Genomic DNA, 15822 nt, shown 5'->3' with positions numbered 1-15822 from the left:
GTTTGGGCGGGCGGGGGATGCCGGTTCGTGCGGGGGGTGGGGGGGAGCATTCACAATGGGGGCAATGCTGGTTCATGTTGGGGGAGGTGGCGTTTGCGGGCGGGGGCGATACCGGTTCACAGGGAGGGGATGTGGAAGTGCACCAGTGGCCTCAGGGTGGGAGGGGGGGGGGTCTTTTGGGGATGTGGTGGGGTGGAGCAGCGCTGGTGGCTAGGGGGCGGGAGGGGAGGTGGAACCAATCAAGCGAGTTTCCCTTACTTCCTATGGGGAAACTTGCTTTGATATACATAGTAACATAGTAGATGATGGCAGATAAAGACCCGAAGGGTCCATCCAGTCTGCCCAACCTGATTCAATTTTAATTTTTTTCTTCATAGCTATTTCTGGGCAAGAATCCAAAGCTCTACCCAGTACTGTGCTTGGGCTCCAACTGCCGAAATCTCGACCGACCCAATACATCTCTTTGGTGGATGTTTCAAGTTTTTATTAAAATTTGATTCTGTCACTTATCAAATTTCTAAGTGAGTTTACAATTAAAATGTAAGGGGTGAAAGTAAAAAACGCCAATAACAATACAAATAATAACAAAAGGAAGATAAAACAACATTAATTAAAAGGATAGAAAACATTAAACGAGTAATTTGGTTTACGAGCATTCTTCTGGAACAAATTATGCTCGTAAACCAAGGTTCCACTGTATTAAGGTAGCCAAACAGGTAGAAAAGGTGATGGCAAAATCTAGAAGGATACTTGGGTGCAAAGGGAAAGGAATGGTAAGCAGGAAGGAGGTGACAATGTCTCTGTATAAGTCTCTGGTGAGATCTCATTTAAGAGTATTGTGTTCAGTTCTGAAGAGCAGCACATCTTCAGAAAGATAGAAACAGAATAGAGTTGGTCAGTGGTCTTTGTTATAAAGCATATAGGGGAAGTCTTATTGATTTCAACATGTAAACTTTGGAAGAAAGATAGGAAAAATAGAAACATGATGGCAGATCTATCCGCAGTAATTGTGTGGCTGGGGAGTGGAGAGGAAGGTGCCAACCCTCCTACCCTTACTGCTACTGGATCATATGGTCTTTATCTGCCTTCATTTTTCTCTGTTTCTGCGTTATGTTTGCACACTATTTGTTGCCTTTGCCATTGCTGAAGTTATACGTGACTGAAATACTTTTGTCAAAACCTAGTTCAGAACTACCTATGTGGAGCAGGCTCAGTTTCTTTTATGTACCTGATGGAAATGTTCTAGGTAGCTACCTAGGTGAACATACCAGAGGTTACATATACATAGAACATTAACAGCTCCTTGACTTGGGTCTCAGGTTGTCTCTTCCCTGCTGTCTCATTCTGCCTTCTGCTGAGTTCCAAGTTCCAAGTTCTTGGATCATAGACAGCTACAGGCTGACCTGTGTCCGTTCCAACCCCCTCCCCTTTTACATGCATGCCATTTGTTGAGACAGAGATGGAGGGATGAAACCAAAGGGTGCACATCAGTGCAGAAAGCCATTGCTCTGGCTCCTTCTCCAGCCTCTTCCCTTATTATTCTCTGTTGGCTAGGTGAAGAGGAAGGTTTGGAACAGCAAACAGCAGTTCCCAGGCACGGAGATTAGTGACTCCCTCAAACTTTGGCACCAGGCTGTGTTGCCTATATGTATTTCTGGCCCTGCCATCTTCAGAATTTAGAGTTTGTCTATGTGCCTTATTTCTAAAATGCTGCAGAAGGAAGTCTCACTTGGCTTTATTCTACATTTTAGCTGAAGTTGTTATGTGGGTGGGAAGTGGTAGGACAATATGATTTAAGCAATGCTATGTTTACTGTAGAAGTGTGGGAACTACTGTATATGCCTATTAATACAGACTGGAGTTCCTAAGTTAAGATATTTGCATTGACTTATAAACAGGAAACAATGGACACCTAATTGCTAGATTGTATGTGAAAAGGTCTGAGGTTTTATATGTAGTATCGTGCAATGCCCACAATGGATCTGTCAGCATTAAAATAATACAAAAACCAAAAGCAACATGTCATACAGTAGCAACTAGATTTCATTGTGTAAAAAGTATGATTTTTGTTCTCTTTTGTTTATTTATTTTTACATCTGGATATCCTTAATTGCAAACTATTTCTAAACGTCCCAAGAAGAAGGTTTTGGAAAGGAAGTGATATACAGGAAAAAGCAGCTTGTATGCCATATTTAAATTAGTATTGAAAAATCTGGCAAACATTTATATAGCTTGTGTACACTAAATGAAGAAATAGTTTGCCAATTTTAGGGCCCTTTTTACTACACTACACGTGCAAATCTCTGCGCATTAAGGCCCGAATTCTTGTTGGGATGCCGAAAGTTAGGTGACGGTAGGCATTCTACCGCCACTTAACTTAATTGTTTTAATTGATGTCAAATGACACGGTAATTGACTGTGTTGTTTAAAACCAATTAAAAAGTAAATTTTTTAAAAAGGCACCTAGGTCCCTGGTGATTAGTGGAGCATAGTGACGCCAAAGCCTAGAAGTAGGCGTGGTTAGGGAGCAGCACTGGACTTCTGCATCACTTTGCACCACTGGCCGTGATTCTGATGGGACCCTAAGCGCCGGAAATGTAGGACTGTGAAACCCTGGCTTACATTTCCGGCACCTCAGGTCCTATCAAGCTGCAATTCTGGAAGCGGCACCTGTCGGTAATTGAGATACGGCAGGCACTTGCTTTGTAAATGCCTGCAGTGGCAGGCATCGCTTACAGAATCAGCCCTAAATTGTTTAACAGGCTAATCAGTACCGATAATTTGCAATTAACAAATAATTGGCACTAATTAGAATTTACAAGCACTACTGTTTAAACTTATTCTATAAAGTGGTACATGTTAATTCTAGTGTGTGGCTCTCAACAGGAACATGGCCAGGGGAGGAGCATGGGTGAGTCATGGGTGATCCTAAAAGTTAGGTGCACTGTTATATATATATAATTTTTATTTAGGTATTTATATACCGCCTATCAGGATTATCTAGGTGGTTTAAAATCAGGTAATATAAGAACATAAGCCGTGTCTCTGCTGGGACAGACCAGAGGTCCATCATGCCCAGCAGTCTGCTCTCGCGGCGGCCCATCAGGTCCAGGACCTGTATAGTAGCCTTCTATCTATACCCTTCTATCCCCTTTTCCTTCAGAAAATTGTACAATCCCTTCTTGAACTCCAATACCTTACCCTGTCCTATCACTCCCTCTGGAAGCATGTTCCAGGTGTCCACCACCCGTAGCTGAAGAAATATGCAGTAAAGTACAATGGTGTATGTTTTGGCCCTCTAAATATTATAAAATATAAAATATGGCCCCTGATAGAAAAAAAGTTGGATTAGTCTGGTATAGAGAGTTTGAGAGTGGGGTTGTTTGGTTATTGGTTTTTTATATTTCCTTACTGGTTTGAATGGATTGTTTGCTTTATGAGGCACATATTAACGGTTTTCAGAATTAGCTTGTGCATTTAGGCCAGACTTTTCCTGGCCTACATTTCCGGTGCCTACCTATGATGTGAATTATACATCCATAGGTACTTTAGGCCACCTAATGCCTCTTCCAGTGTTAGTTACACTCACAGTGGCGTTAGGCGGCCAAAAGCATTTATGAAGGCACGATTCTGGTGCTGATTTTTATAAGCACTTGTAGGTTCCTTGAATTTCAGTTAAAATTATCATTTCAATGGTGCCATTTACAGAATTTGGACACCTACCAGGCGCTGTTTAGAGAATCCAGGTCTTACTGCCTGCTTTTTAATAAATAAATTGAGTATCTAAAAGGGCAACATGCAACCAGATGGCTGTACACATTGAAAACAACCATGGGGATGACACTGGAGACCTTACTGGACTAGCACAAAATCAATTTCTTTTTAGATATGTAATTCATCAAGTCTCTAGGACTCGAACCTGAGTCCTAGAGACCTAACATACATCTAATTTAGGGCCCTTTTAACAAAGCCACAGTAGCAATTCTCTCACAACAAATATACCAAATCCCATAGGAAATAAATGGGCTTTGGTGCATTTGCTGCAGGAGAAGCACTTCTGCGGCTTTGTAAAAGGGGCCCTTTTTATAAAGCACTAGCTGATGCCCCGGCATTGCACGGGTATTTAATTATAGCAATAACACTGTAAATGGATTCAAATAAAGATACTTTATAGTGGTGAATGAAATTATTTTTCAACAGCTTTATAAAAAGTACAATATTCAAATTATAATGTGAAATATTTGACAAAATGAATACAATACAACTAACACATAACTTGATTATAAACAACATTTTTAGTTTCACCTCCAGGAGCAAGAACATATAAAATCTTGGGTGAACCCACCCTTGAGCAAGCAACATAGAGTTGTCCATGGGAAAAACAGGGGGATCTTAAATCCACTCCACAGTATGTAATAGTCTGTCCCTGTGATTTGTTGATTGTGATAGAGAATGCAAGTCTCACTGGAATTTGCAATCTCGTAAACTGAAAAGGAAGATCTGTTGGAATAAGTGGCATCCAAAAGTTTCAGTATTGATTTAAACAACTCAATATGTGGAAACTCAGGTTGAAAAGAAACTCCATGCAGTTTTTTCCCGGTTCAGAATGGAACCTGTGTTCCTAGTTCAGCATATGTGAGTACTCATGTAATGTAATAACATTATGAACTGGGGTGCATGAAGGAAACAGTTACAAACACAGTTAGAACATACAAACTCTATATGTATGGTGTCCGTGGTAGAATAGAAACGATGTCCCTAGTGGTTATAGTGTCATAGAAAGTGTTTTATAGTTGGAATTACTGTGAGAATGGCAGCTTTTTACATTTTTTCCATTGACATGAATGGGTGAAATCTGATTTTATGTTTGTAGCTCCGCCCACGTGTGCAGGTGGGCCGCGAGACCCCCAGAACATATCATCCCAGGTAGTGAGGGATCTGCATACCAAGTTTCGTTCAAATCGGTCAAGCCGTTTTTGCGTGATCGCGGCACATACACACATACATACCTCCGATTTTATATATATAGATTCAGAGGGTAATTTTATAAAATCATTTTCACATATATATGCCAATATATTCATGTATGATGTCTCTTAAAATTACCCTAAGCGTAAAAATATGTGTGAAGGCAAGATTGTACATAATAGGTATAAGCATGTTCTGTGCACACTTTGGGCAGAGTGTAGGTAGTGGGATGGTATACAGTATGGGGCTAATAATCGAAACAGAAAAACATCTAAAAACTGGCCTAAATCGGCACTTGGACGATCAGTAACAAAAAACATCCAAGTGCTGATAATCGAACAGGGTTTTAGACGTATTTAAAAACGACTTAGACCTTCACAGTGCTGCTGAATGACCAGAGCTAAAAGGGGCATTTTAGGAGGAGTGGTGAGGGCGGGACGTGGGCCATCCTAGTCTTAGTCGTACTGCATGTATAACTGAAGGTTTTACAACACTGCTTAGACAGAACTTGGACGTTGTGACTTAGTCCATCTAAAACCAGGTCTAAGTCCACAAAAGGTATCCAAAGTGACCAGATAAGCACTGCAGACACAAAGTACAGACCCCCCACACACTGCCCCAGTGATCACTGACCACCCACATAAAAAACGTAATAACAACTTTACATATCTGCCTCCAGAACATCAGCACCTGGCAGCCTGGCATAGAGCTGCACAGAGGTGGCTTAAGTGGTCTTGGGGGTGGGTTAGTGAACCATGGAGAGGAGGACCCAGGCCCATAAGCAACTCTAATCACTGAATTCATGGAGAAATATGTGCACCTCCCAAAAAAACCCCAAACCCTTTTGTACTGCCATATAAGTGGCTCCTGCAGCCATATGGGCTTTTGGGGTGGTAGATAGGTGGGTCTAGTAGATTCTGGGGGTGTTTGGGGGGCTCACCATGATCTATAAGGGAGCTGTTGTGAGATGTTTATGTGGCACCCTTTTTAGTGAAGTTCACAGCAGTGCCTTGTAAGGTGCCCCACTACTCTGTTGCCATGTCTGGGTGTCCAGTCCCTTACTTTCCTGGCTTCTCCCATGTCCAAAAGATCTTTTTCTAGGTGTTTTTGACTTGGATGAATTTTTGGATGAAAATGGGGAATAAAGATGGAGAACTTAGTGGTCTGGACGATCAGACGGCTGGACGTACAGTTGGATGATTAAAAAAAAAAAAAAGGTTGGACGTATTTTTTGAAAATGGACCTTATCCCATGTCCGACTTTGGATGACTTGTGAGTTAGGCCAAAACGGACTTAGACATTTCTTTTGATTATGCCCCTCCACATATATATTTTAAAAATGCACATTTTATACCTGCTTTCATGGGGTGCGTCTTATCTGCAATTTATGCATGATTTGTGCTGGTATTTAAAAAAAAACAAAAAAAAAAAACACAACACATGGGGGGATCCTCAAAAGGACATCCAAGTCAGAACGTCCCAAACAGACATTCATCTCACATGTATTTTTGATGGATGTCCATCAAAGCAAAGTGTCATAATTGTCACAAGATATTCAGCAGTATAACTGCCTCTGCACAGTTTCTAAATATGTTGTGATATTTATGATGCTTTTAGGGGCATAATCAAAAAACGAAGTTGTCAAAAAACAGCCTAAGTCGACACTTGGACGTCCTAGTTGCTGGGACATCCAAGTGCTGATTTGGGGACGTGCAGCCAACAGTGGTTCACATGCTGCACTGATGTTGGAGAGAAGGTTTTGGGGTCAGCTATGTGCAGTGGGTGAATGGCTGTTGGCTGCGCATCCCCCCAACAAGCTCTGAAGGCAGAAGGAGAGATTGCAGCAAGGAAGTACCTGGAAACATCCCCCCCCCTTCTCTCCCACTGACCCGGAAGGCTTTCCTCTTATGTCAGCACTGACATTGGAGGGAAGCCCTGTGGGTCAGCTTCGTGAGGGTAGGGAGGAGGGAGAGGCAGGCAGGGATCCTCGGCAGCAGCTTCAGTGGGTGGGGTGGGCAGCAAGGAGGGATCTCCGGCGGTGGTAGCGTGGCTTTGACGGATGGGCAGGCAGGGAATATTCTCTGCAGCAGCTATGCTGTGTACCCCCAACAAGTGGCCCGTGTACCCCCAAGGGTGCGTGTACCGCATGTTGAGAAACACTGTGCTAGAGTTGGATGTTTTGCGGGGATAAGCAAACCTTTTCAAAGACGTCTTTGATAGAACTTAGACATTTTGGGCTAGTCCTTTTTTGAAGCATCTAAATGCCAAAAAGGTACCCAAACTGATCAGATGACCACTAGAGAGATTAAATATTGACTCTCCCACACTCCCACAGTGGTCACTGACCCTCTCCCACCCCCAAAGTTCTGAATGAAACAGTACTTACCTGTCTCTGGATGAGCAGCATCTGATATGGGAAATCTTAGTAGAGCATCAATCACACAGGTGTCTTAAGTAGCCAGATGAGTGGGCTAATGAATCTTAGAGATGAGGAGCCAGACCCATAAGTCAATCTAACCACAACATCTATGGTGTTAAGTATGAGCCCAATAAAACCCTACTATATTGCCATATAACCATACCATACCATTTCTTAAACCCCACAATTATCAACAAGGAATCATTGCAGCTTACAACAAGATTAATAAGGATTCATACAGTAACATCAAGGATCAGACAATGTTGAGTTCAAGTCCTGGATTACAGTGAGAATAGATGTGTCTTTAATGATTTCCTGAATTGAAGGTAGGAAGGGATCTGTCACAAGCAGGCTGGAAGGCAATTCCAAATCTTGGACCATGGAACTCGAAGGTAGACTCGAAGAGAGATTTTTTTCCAGATTTGATATGGAGAGGGGAAGGGCAGTTTAAGGCATTTGGCTGATCTTGAGTTGTAGAAACAAATTGTGACCTGAATGGCAGATGTTAGGCCAGTCATGTTTTCCCCATATATAGCCTTGTGGACCATACATGTGACTTTAAATTGAACTCTGCTCTTAACTGGCAACCAGTGCAACTCCACCAGTAGTGGATTGGCCTTATCAAACCAGGTTTTGTGAAGGATCAGTCTAGTCGTTGTTCTAGAACAGCTGCAATCTTTTAAGACCTTTCATTGGGATGTTGCAGTATAGTGATTTGCAGTAGTCCAGATAAGAGTGAAGTTGGGCTCAGGGCTGATTTTATCATTCTCAGTTGGGGTGGTAGACTGGTGGGTATAGTAACATAGCAAATAATGGCAGATAAAGACCCGCATGGCCCATTCAGCCTGCCCAACTGTACAAGCTGTATAAACTAATGATTTAATTTAACTTGCCCTTTTTCTTAGATATTTCTGGGCCAGGAACCCAGAGATCTGCCTGGTATTGTGCTTAGGTTCCATCTACTGGAGTCAGTGGCGTACCTAGCATATGTGACACCCAGACCCATCATTTTTTGACCCCCCCCCCCATCTATATGAAAAATATGATTTTTAGTAACAATCCACATATTGCACAAGAGTGTACCTAGGAAAAGATAGCATCTTAAACACTGCAGTGAGCACTAGAACACCAACACATACATTGTAAAACTAAACAAGCCAGATCCTGCTCAGTCAATTGATCCTGAAGTCAATGCCAACTGAAAACTATGTCCTTTTCAAACACACAGAACAGAGATACACCCTCGCCCAATATGGAATAATCACAAACTAAAAATAGAAATATATAGACAAAAGTTAAACTGAACCGCCAAGAAACCAGACTCTGCATACAATGCAACACTACAACACCACAAAAACAGTGACACATGTCCCCTAATACTGTGCAAAACACAGTAGATGTAAATTTGAAAAAACTGATACATAACAATCACCACTTTACAAATTAACAAATAAAAATAAAACTAATAATGAGAAATAAGAAAATACAATTTTATTGGACTAATCCATTTTTCAATTAGCTTTCAGAGGCCAAATCTTTCTTCAGAACAGTACAGTATACTGTTGTTATGGTATCCTGTCCTGAGGAAAGGGGTTTAGTCCAAAAAATTGCCTTATTTCCATTTCCTATTTATAAACTTTTATCAATACAGTTACAATACTACTTGATTCTAAGTAAAGCAACAAAAAAATCTTTCTACCTTTTGTCGTTTCTGCTTTAATCATCTTCTCTTTGCTCTCTTCTTTCTATACAGCGTTTGTCCTCTCTCCCTTCCATGCAACATCTGCCCTCTCTTTGCCCCTTCCACTCAGCTTCTGCCCTCTCTCTCTACCCCTTCCATCTACTGTCCAACCTCTCTCTCTCTTCCATATGGCATCTTCCCTTCAATAAACTGTATATCCTGTGTCCCTTCTCTCCTTTGAACATGATCAATTTCAGCTTCACCCCCCTCTCCATTTTTCTGTCTCCACCCCCTCCCCTATGCTTTGGCATCTCTTTCTTTCTCTTCTCCTTTCTTTCTTTCCTTCCTTCACACTCCACACATGGTCTGGTATCTCTATCTCCTTCCCTTCACTCCTCCTATGCCATGGCATCTCTTCCTCCCCCTCCATGGTGTGGTATCTCCTTTCCTTTTTTCCTTTCCCTCACTCCCATGGACTTAGCATCTCTTGTCCCTTGTCTTCCTTCTTCCTCCTTCCCTCTCTCTCCCCAATTGGGTGCAGCAGCAGCAGCAGCATTTCTCTCCCCCCCTTCGCTGTGCAGCAGCAGCATTTCTCTCCCCCTTGCCTGTTCAACATTTCTCCCCCCTTTGCCTGTGCAGTATTTCTATCCCCCCCTTCCCTGTGCAGCAGCAACATTTCTACAACCTCCCTTCCCTGTGCAGCAGCAACATTTCTCTTCCCTGCCCAGCATTTCTGGCCAGTTCCCCTGCTCAAAGCTGCGGGCGTCTACACCTCATGCGATCCGCGGCTGAGTTGGGAGCCTTCTCTCTGATGTTGTGATATCAAAGGGAACGCTTCCGACGTAGCTGAGGATCGTGCGAGGAGCTGATGCCTGCGGCTTTGAGCAGGGGAGCCAGTCAGAAGCTTAACAACCGCTGGACACCCCTGTTTACAGGTTTACTGCTGCTGCTGCTGGTTAAGGAAAGCAGCAGCGGCAGAATAGGGAGAGTGGCCGGCTGTGCACCCCCTTGGGGTGTGCACCCGGGGCGGACCGCCCTCCGCCCCCCCTTGGTACGCCACTGACTGGAGTCTCTGTCAAAGCTCACTTCATCCCATTTAAATCATCCCAGCCATCAAAGCCCTCCCCAGCCCATCCTCAACTGAATGGCCATATATGGGACACAGACTGTGCAAGTCTGCCCATTACTGGCCTTAGTTCTTCAATATATACCCTTTATTTTCTGATCAGAGATCCTCTGTTCATCCCATGCTTTTTAAACTTTGTCACCGTTTTCCTCTCCACCATCTCCCTAGGGAGCTCATTCCAAGCATCAACCACCCTCTCCATGAAAAAGAATTTCCTAACATTTCTCCTAAGTCTACCACCCTGCAACCTCAATTCATGCCCTCTAGTTCTACCATGTTGCTTTCTCTGGAAAAGATTTGTTTCTATATTAATACCTTTTGAGTATTTAAATGTCTGTATCATCAGACATTTAAGAATTCTAGCTCTCCTCTACAGTTCAATACACCTAAAAGAAACTATGAATAAGTAGGGGGAAATTGTACGAAAAGATATTGACGTATAACATATCTGCTTATATATTTGAATAGTCTTATATAGCCTGAACACTGGAATGAATTTCCACGTCAATAAAAGTAATCAAGCTATGAGTAGAAATGACCAGTTTCTTAAAAGAACTTGGTAAATAGCAGCATGCTAACAAATCACATGAATAGAAGAGAAGGGAAAGGGTTTAGCTCACTGGATTTGACGATAAGCCTATGCAATTTCCTTTTCCTTTCCTTTGTGAAAAAGATTATAATGCGTCAGGAAAAGTTAAAAGGAAGTGCAAACACAATTACCATAGAAAGTTCAAATGTATTTCATTCACTGCTTGTTTCTGACTGCTGCCTGCTCGAGGGCCGCTAAGTGAGAGGTGAACTTGCATTTTGTTATCCTTTTGTGACTCACGGTTAAGATACAAGTGTGATTATGCATTTGGCTTTTATCAAAGTAAAACCTTATAGATGTACTGTAACTTTAAGGTTTACATACTCCACCCTGGCACAAGCATTGTTCATGAAAGAATGCTTCCTACATAAATCAAAGGATATGGTGGTGATAAATGGGATGGAACTCTCGTATGAGGAAAGACTAAAAAGGTTAGGGCTTTTCAGCTTGGAAAAGAGACGGCTGAGGGGAGATATGTTTGAACACTACAAAATCCTGTGTGGTGTAGACTGGGTACAAGTGGATTGATTTTTTACTCTGTCAAAAATTACAAAGACTAGGAGACACTGATGAAGTTACAGGGAAACAGTTTTAAAACCAACAGGAGGAAATATTTTTTCATTCAGAGAATAGTTAAGCTCTGGAATGGTTAATGTAGGTGGTTTTAAGAAAGATTTGGACAATTTTCTGGAGGAAATGTCCATGTAGTTTGTTACTGAGACAGACGTGGGGGAAGTCACTACTTGCCCTGGATCGGTAGCATAGAATGTTGCTACTATTTGGGTTTTTGCCAGGTACTAGTGACTTGGATTGGCCACCATGAGTTTGGACTACTAGGCTGGACTCGTTTAGAGCACTGGTCTTTGACCTGGGGGCCGCCACATGAGCGGACTGCTGGGCACGATGGACCACTGGTCTGACCCAGCAGCGGCAATTCTTATGTTCTTATGCTAGATGGCCCATTGGTCTGACTCAGTAAGGCTATTCATATTATGTTCTTATGTTAAAGGTACAGAGAAGGGAGATGAAAATGATATAAGAGAGGGGATGACTTCCCTTTGAGGAAAGACTAAGGTGGCTAGGGCACTTCAGCCTGGAAAAGAAACAGCTCAGAGGAGATATGATAGAGGTCTATAAAATACTGAGTGGAGTGGAATGAGTAAATGTGAATCACTTACTCTTTCCAAAAACACTAGGACTAGGGGACATTCAATGAAACTACTGTATAGTAGATTTAAAACAAACTTGAGAAAATATTTCTTCACTCAATAGGTAATTAAACTCTGGAATTTGTTGCCGGAGAATGTAGTGACAGCATTTAGCTTAGCAGGGTTTAAAAAAGGTTTGGACAATTTCCTAAAAGAGCCGTCTATAGGCCATTATTGAGATGACTTAGGGAAATCCACTGCTTATTCCTAGGATAAACAGCATAAAATCTATTTTTCTCCTTGGGACCCTGCCAGGTACTTGTGACCTGGATTGGCCAGTGCTGGAAACAGGATATTGGGCTTGATGGACCTTTGGTCTATCCCAGTATGACAACTTTTATGTTCTTATGTTCTAATACCCCAAGTTTGACTGTCATTTGACTTACATGAACATGCAAGAACTAGCATTGTCCAAGGGACTGTAAGAAACAGGATATAAATCCAAATAAATAAATAAAGAAGCATCTGTCCTTTTGCGTAGGCCGTTTTTAGTATTTTCTTGTCCAGGTAACTGTTTTGTGGTTGATAAAAAAATCTTTGGTCTATTCTGCCACAAGATTCTTCTGAATAGTGATCTACATGGATGAACATTTCCCAAACACATCCAAGTGCCGATACTAAAAATGGGTTTTGGACGTATTTCTAAACGACCTAGGCCTTCATAGTGTCGCTGAACGACCAAAGCTAAACTGGGCGTTTCGGGAGGAGTGTCAAGGGTGGGAGTTGGGCGGGACGTGGGCCGGCTTAGACTTAGTCGTACAGCATGTATAACCGAAAGTTATACAGCCCAGGATCGACGGAACTTGAACGTTGTAACTTAGACCATGTAAAACATTGTATCAATAGAAGTTTCGTCAGCCGAAAGCCTGAAGTCATAATGCCGTTGTACAGGGCCATGGTGAGACCTCATCTGGAGTACTGTGTGCAATTCTGGAGGCCACATTACAGTAAAGATGTGCGCAGAATTGAATCGGTTCAACGGATGGCCACCAGGATGATCTCGGGGCTCAAGGGTCTCTCGTACGAAGAGAGACTGAACAAATTGCAGCTCTACACTCTCGAGGAACGTAGGGAGAGGGGAGACATGATCGAAACATTTAAGTACCTCACGGGACGTGTCGAAGTGGAAGATGATATTTTCTTTCTCAAGGGACCCTCGGCCACAAGAGGGCACCCGCTCAAACTCAGGGGCGGAAAATTTCATGGCGACACCAGAAAGTATTTCTTCACAGAGAGAGTGGTTGATCATTGGAACAAGCTTCCAGTGCAGGTGATCGAGGCAGACAGCGTGCCAGACTTTAAGAATAAATGGGATACCCATGTGGGATCCCTACGAGGGTCAAGATAAGGAAATTGGGTCATTAGGGCATAGACAGGGGGTGGGTAAGCAGAGTGGGCAGACTTGATGGGCTGTAGCCCTTTTCTGCCGTCATCTTCTATGTTTCTATATGTTTCTAAGTCACAAAAACCCACCTAAAGTCACCAAAGAAACACTGCAAACAAATAAAACAGACCCCCCACACACTACCTCAGTGATCCACGACCCCCCCCCATAAAAAATATAAATCACACCTTTAAAATTCAGCCTCCAGACCATCATCACCTGGCTGCCTGGCATAGGAAAGCTTAGTTATCCAGCACAGAGGCAGCTTAGAAACATAGAAACATAGAACATAGAAAAAGACGGCAGAAAAGGGCTATAGCCCACCAAGTCTGCCCATTCCAAATACCCGCCCTCTGGTTTCACTCCCCTAGGGATCCCCTGTGAATATCCCATCTTCTCTTAAAGTCCGACATGCTGTTGGCCTCAATCACCTGCAGTGGGAGTTTGTTCCAATGATCCATCACTCTTTCAGTGAAGAAGTATTTTCTGGAGTCGCTATGGAACTTCCCTCCCCTGATTTTTAGCGGATGCCCCCTGGTGGTCGAGGGTCCCATGAGGAAGAAGATATCTTCTTCCGACTTGATACGGCCCGTGATGTACTTAAATGTTTCAATCATATCACCCCTCTCTCTTCGTTCCTCAAGTGAGTACAGCCTCAGTTTATTCAGTCTTTCTTCATACGTGAGATCCTTGAGCCCCCAGACCATCTTTGTGGCCATTCGCTGAACCGACTCGATTCTCTGCACATCCTTCCGGTAGTGTGGTCTCCAGAATTGAACGCAATACTCCAAGTGAGGCCTCACCATGGACCTGTACAGCGGCATCATAACTTCAGGTCTCCTGTTGACAAAACCTCTACGAATACAACCCATCATTTGCCTTGCCTTGGAAGTAGCTTTCTCCACTTGATTTGCAATCTTCATGTCATCACTAATGATCACCCCTAGATCACGTTCCGTCGTGGTCCTGGCCAAGGTCTCACCATTTAGTATGTAAGTTCTGTGCGGGTTTTTCTTACCCAGGTGCATTACCTTACACTTTTTAGCATTGAAGCCTAGTTGCCATGTTGCCGACCACCGTTCAAGCAGTAGTAGATCTTGCGTCATATTATCAGGTAAAATGCTTTTACCTACTATGTTGCAAAGTTTGGCGTCGTCGGCAAACATTGATACCTTTCCTCTAAGTCCTCGGGTAATATCTCTTATGAATAAGTTGAATAGAATCGGGCCCAAGACCGAGCCCTGCGGCACTCCACTGATCACGCCTGACGTTTTGGAAGGGGTACCGTTTACCACCACCCTCTGAAGTCTACCACTCAGCCAATCCTCAACCCATGTAGTTAGAGTGTTCCCTAACCCTATTGATTTCAGTTTGTTCAATAATCTTCGGTGTGGGACGCTATCAAAAGCTTTACTGAAGTCCAAATACACCACATCCATTGATTCTCCGGCATCTAGCTGCCTAGTAACCCAGTCAAAAAAACCAATCAGGTTAGATTGGCAGGATCTGCCCTGGGTGAATCCGTGCTGGTGTGGATCACGTAGGTTTTCCTCGTCTAGGATCATGTCAAGATGTCGTTTGATCAGTGTTTCCATGAGCTTGCACACTATAGACGTGAGACTCACTGGTCTGTAGTTTGCCGTCTCTGTCCTGCATCCCTTTTTGTGGAGTGGGATAACGTTGGCGGTTTTCCAGTCCAAGGGGACTCTTCCTGTGCTTAGGGAGAGATTGAAAAGAACAGATAATGGTTCTGCCAGGACTTCACTCAATTCTCTTAGTACTCTGGGATGTAGGTTGTCTGGTCCCATAGCTTTATCTACTTTGAGTCTTGATAGTTCGTAGTAGACGCAACTGGGTGTAAACTCGAAATCTTGAAACGGGTCCTTCTGGTTGTCTCCCGTTTGAAGCAGTGGACCAGCTCCCGGTGCTTCACAGGTGAAGACTAAGCAGAAGTATTCGTTTAGTAATTCTGCCTTGGCAGAATCTGATTCTACAAGGCTACCGTCCGATTTCTTCAGGCATTCTATCCCGTTTTTGTTTCTTTTCCTGTGACTAATATAGTTGAAGAAGGATTTATCCCCTTTTTTAATGTTCCGTGCTAGATCTTCTTCCATTTGGAGTTTGGCCTCTCTGACTGCTATTTTGACAGCTTTAGATCTGTCTAGATAGTCTTCTTTCACCTCTCGTTTACCTTTATGCTTGTAGGTGATAAATGCTTCTTTTTTCTTTTTAACGAGGTCCAAAATTTTTGCACTGAACCATTGGGGTTTTTTGTTCCCCCTGTGTTTACTCATTGTTCTTGTGTAGCGGTTTGTTGCTTCGTGTAGGATGGACTTCAGAGTTGACCACATATCCTCCACATTGTTAGGTAGTGCTTGTTTATGTAACTCCTGACGGACAAAATCTCCCATACGGTCAAAGTCTGTGCCTCTAAAGTTGAGAACCCT

At 43.0% G+C, this 15822-nt stretch overlaps 1 protein-coding gene across 2 annotated transcripts in view; it reads left to right on the top strand.

Annotated features, from left to right (window-relative positions):
* Positions 1–15822, top strand: part of PREX2 (phosphatidylinositol-3,4,5-trisphosphate dependent Rac exchange factor 2) — a 628296-nt gene that overhangs the window by 17287 nt on the left and 595187 nt on the right. The gene's annotated exons all lie outside the window — the stretch shown is intronic.

The sequence above is a fragment of the Geotrypetes seraphini genome, chromosome 2 (assembly GCF_902459505.1).
Source record: "Geotrypetes seraphini chromosome 2, aGeoSer1.1, whole genome shotgun sequence".
In the NCBI taxonomy this organism is placed as follows: Eukaryota; Metazoa; Chordata; class Amphibia; order Gymnophiona; family Dermophiidae; genus Geotrypetes; species Geotrypetes seraphini.
Note: the sequence above shows the minus strand (reverse complement) of the source record. Positions and strands in the feature narration are given on the sequence as shown.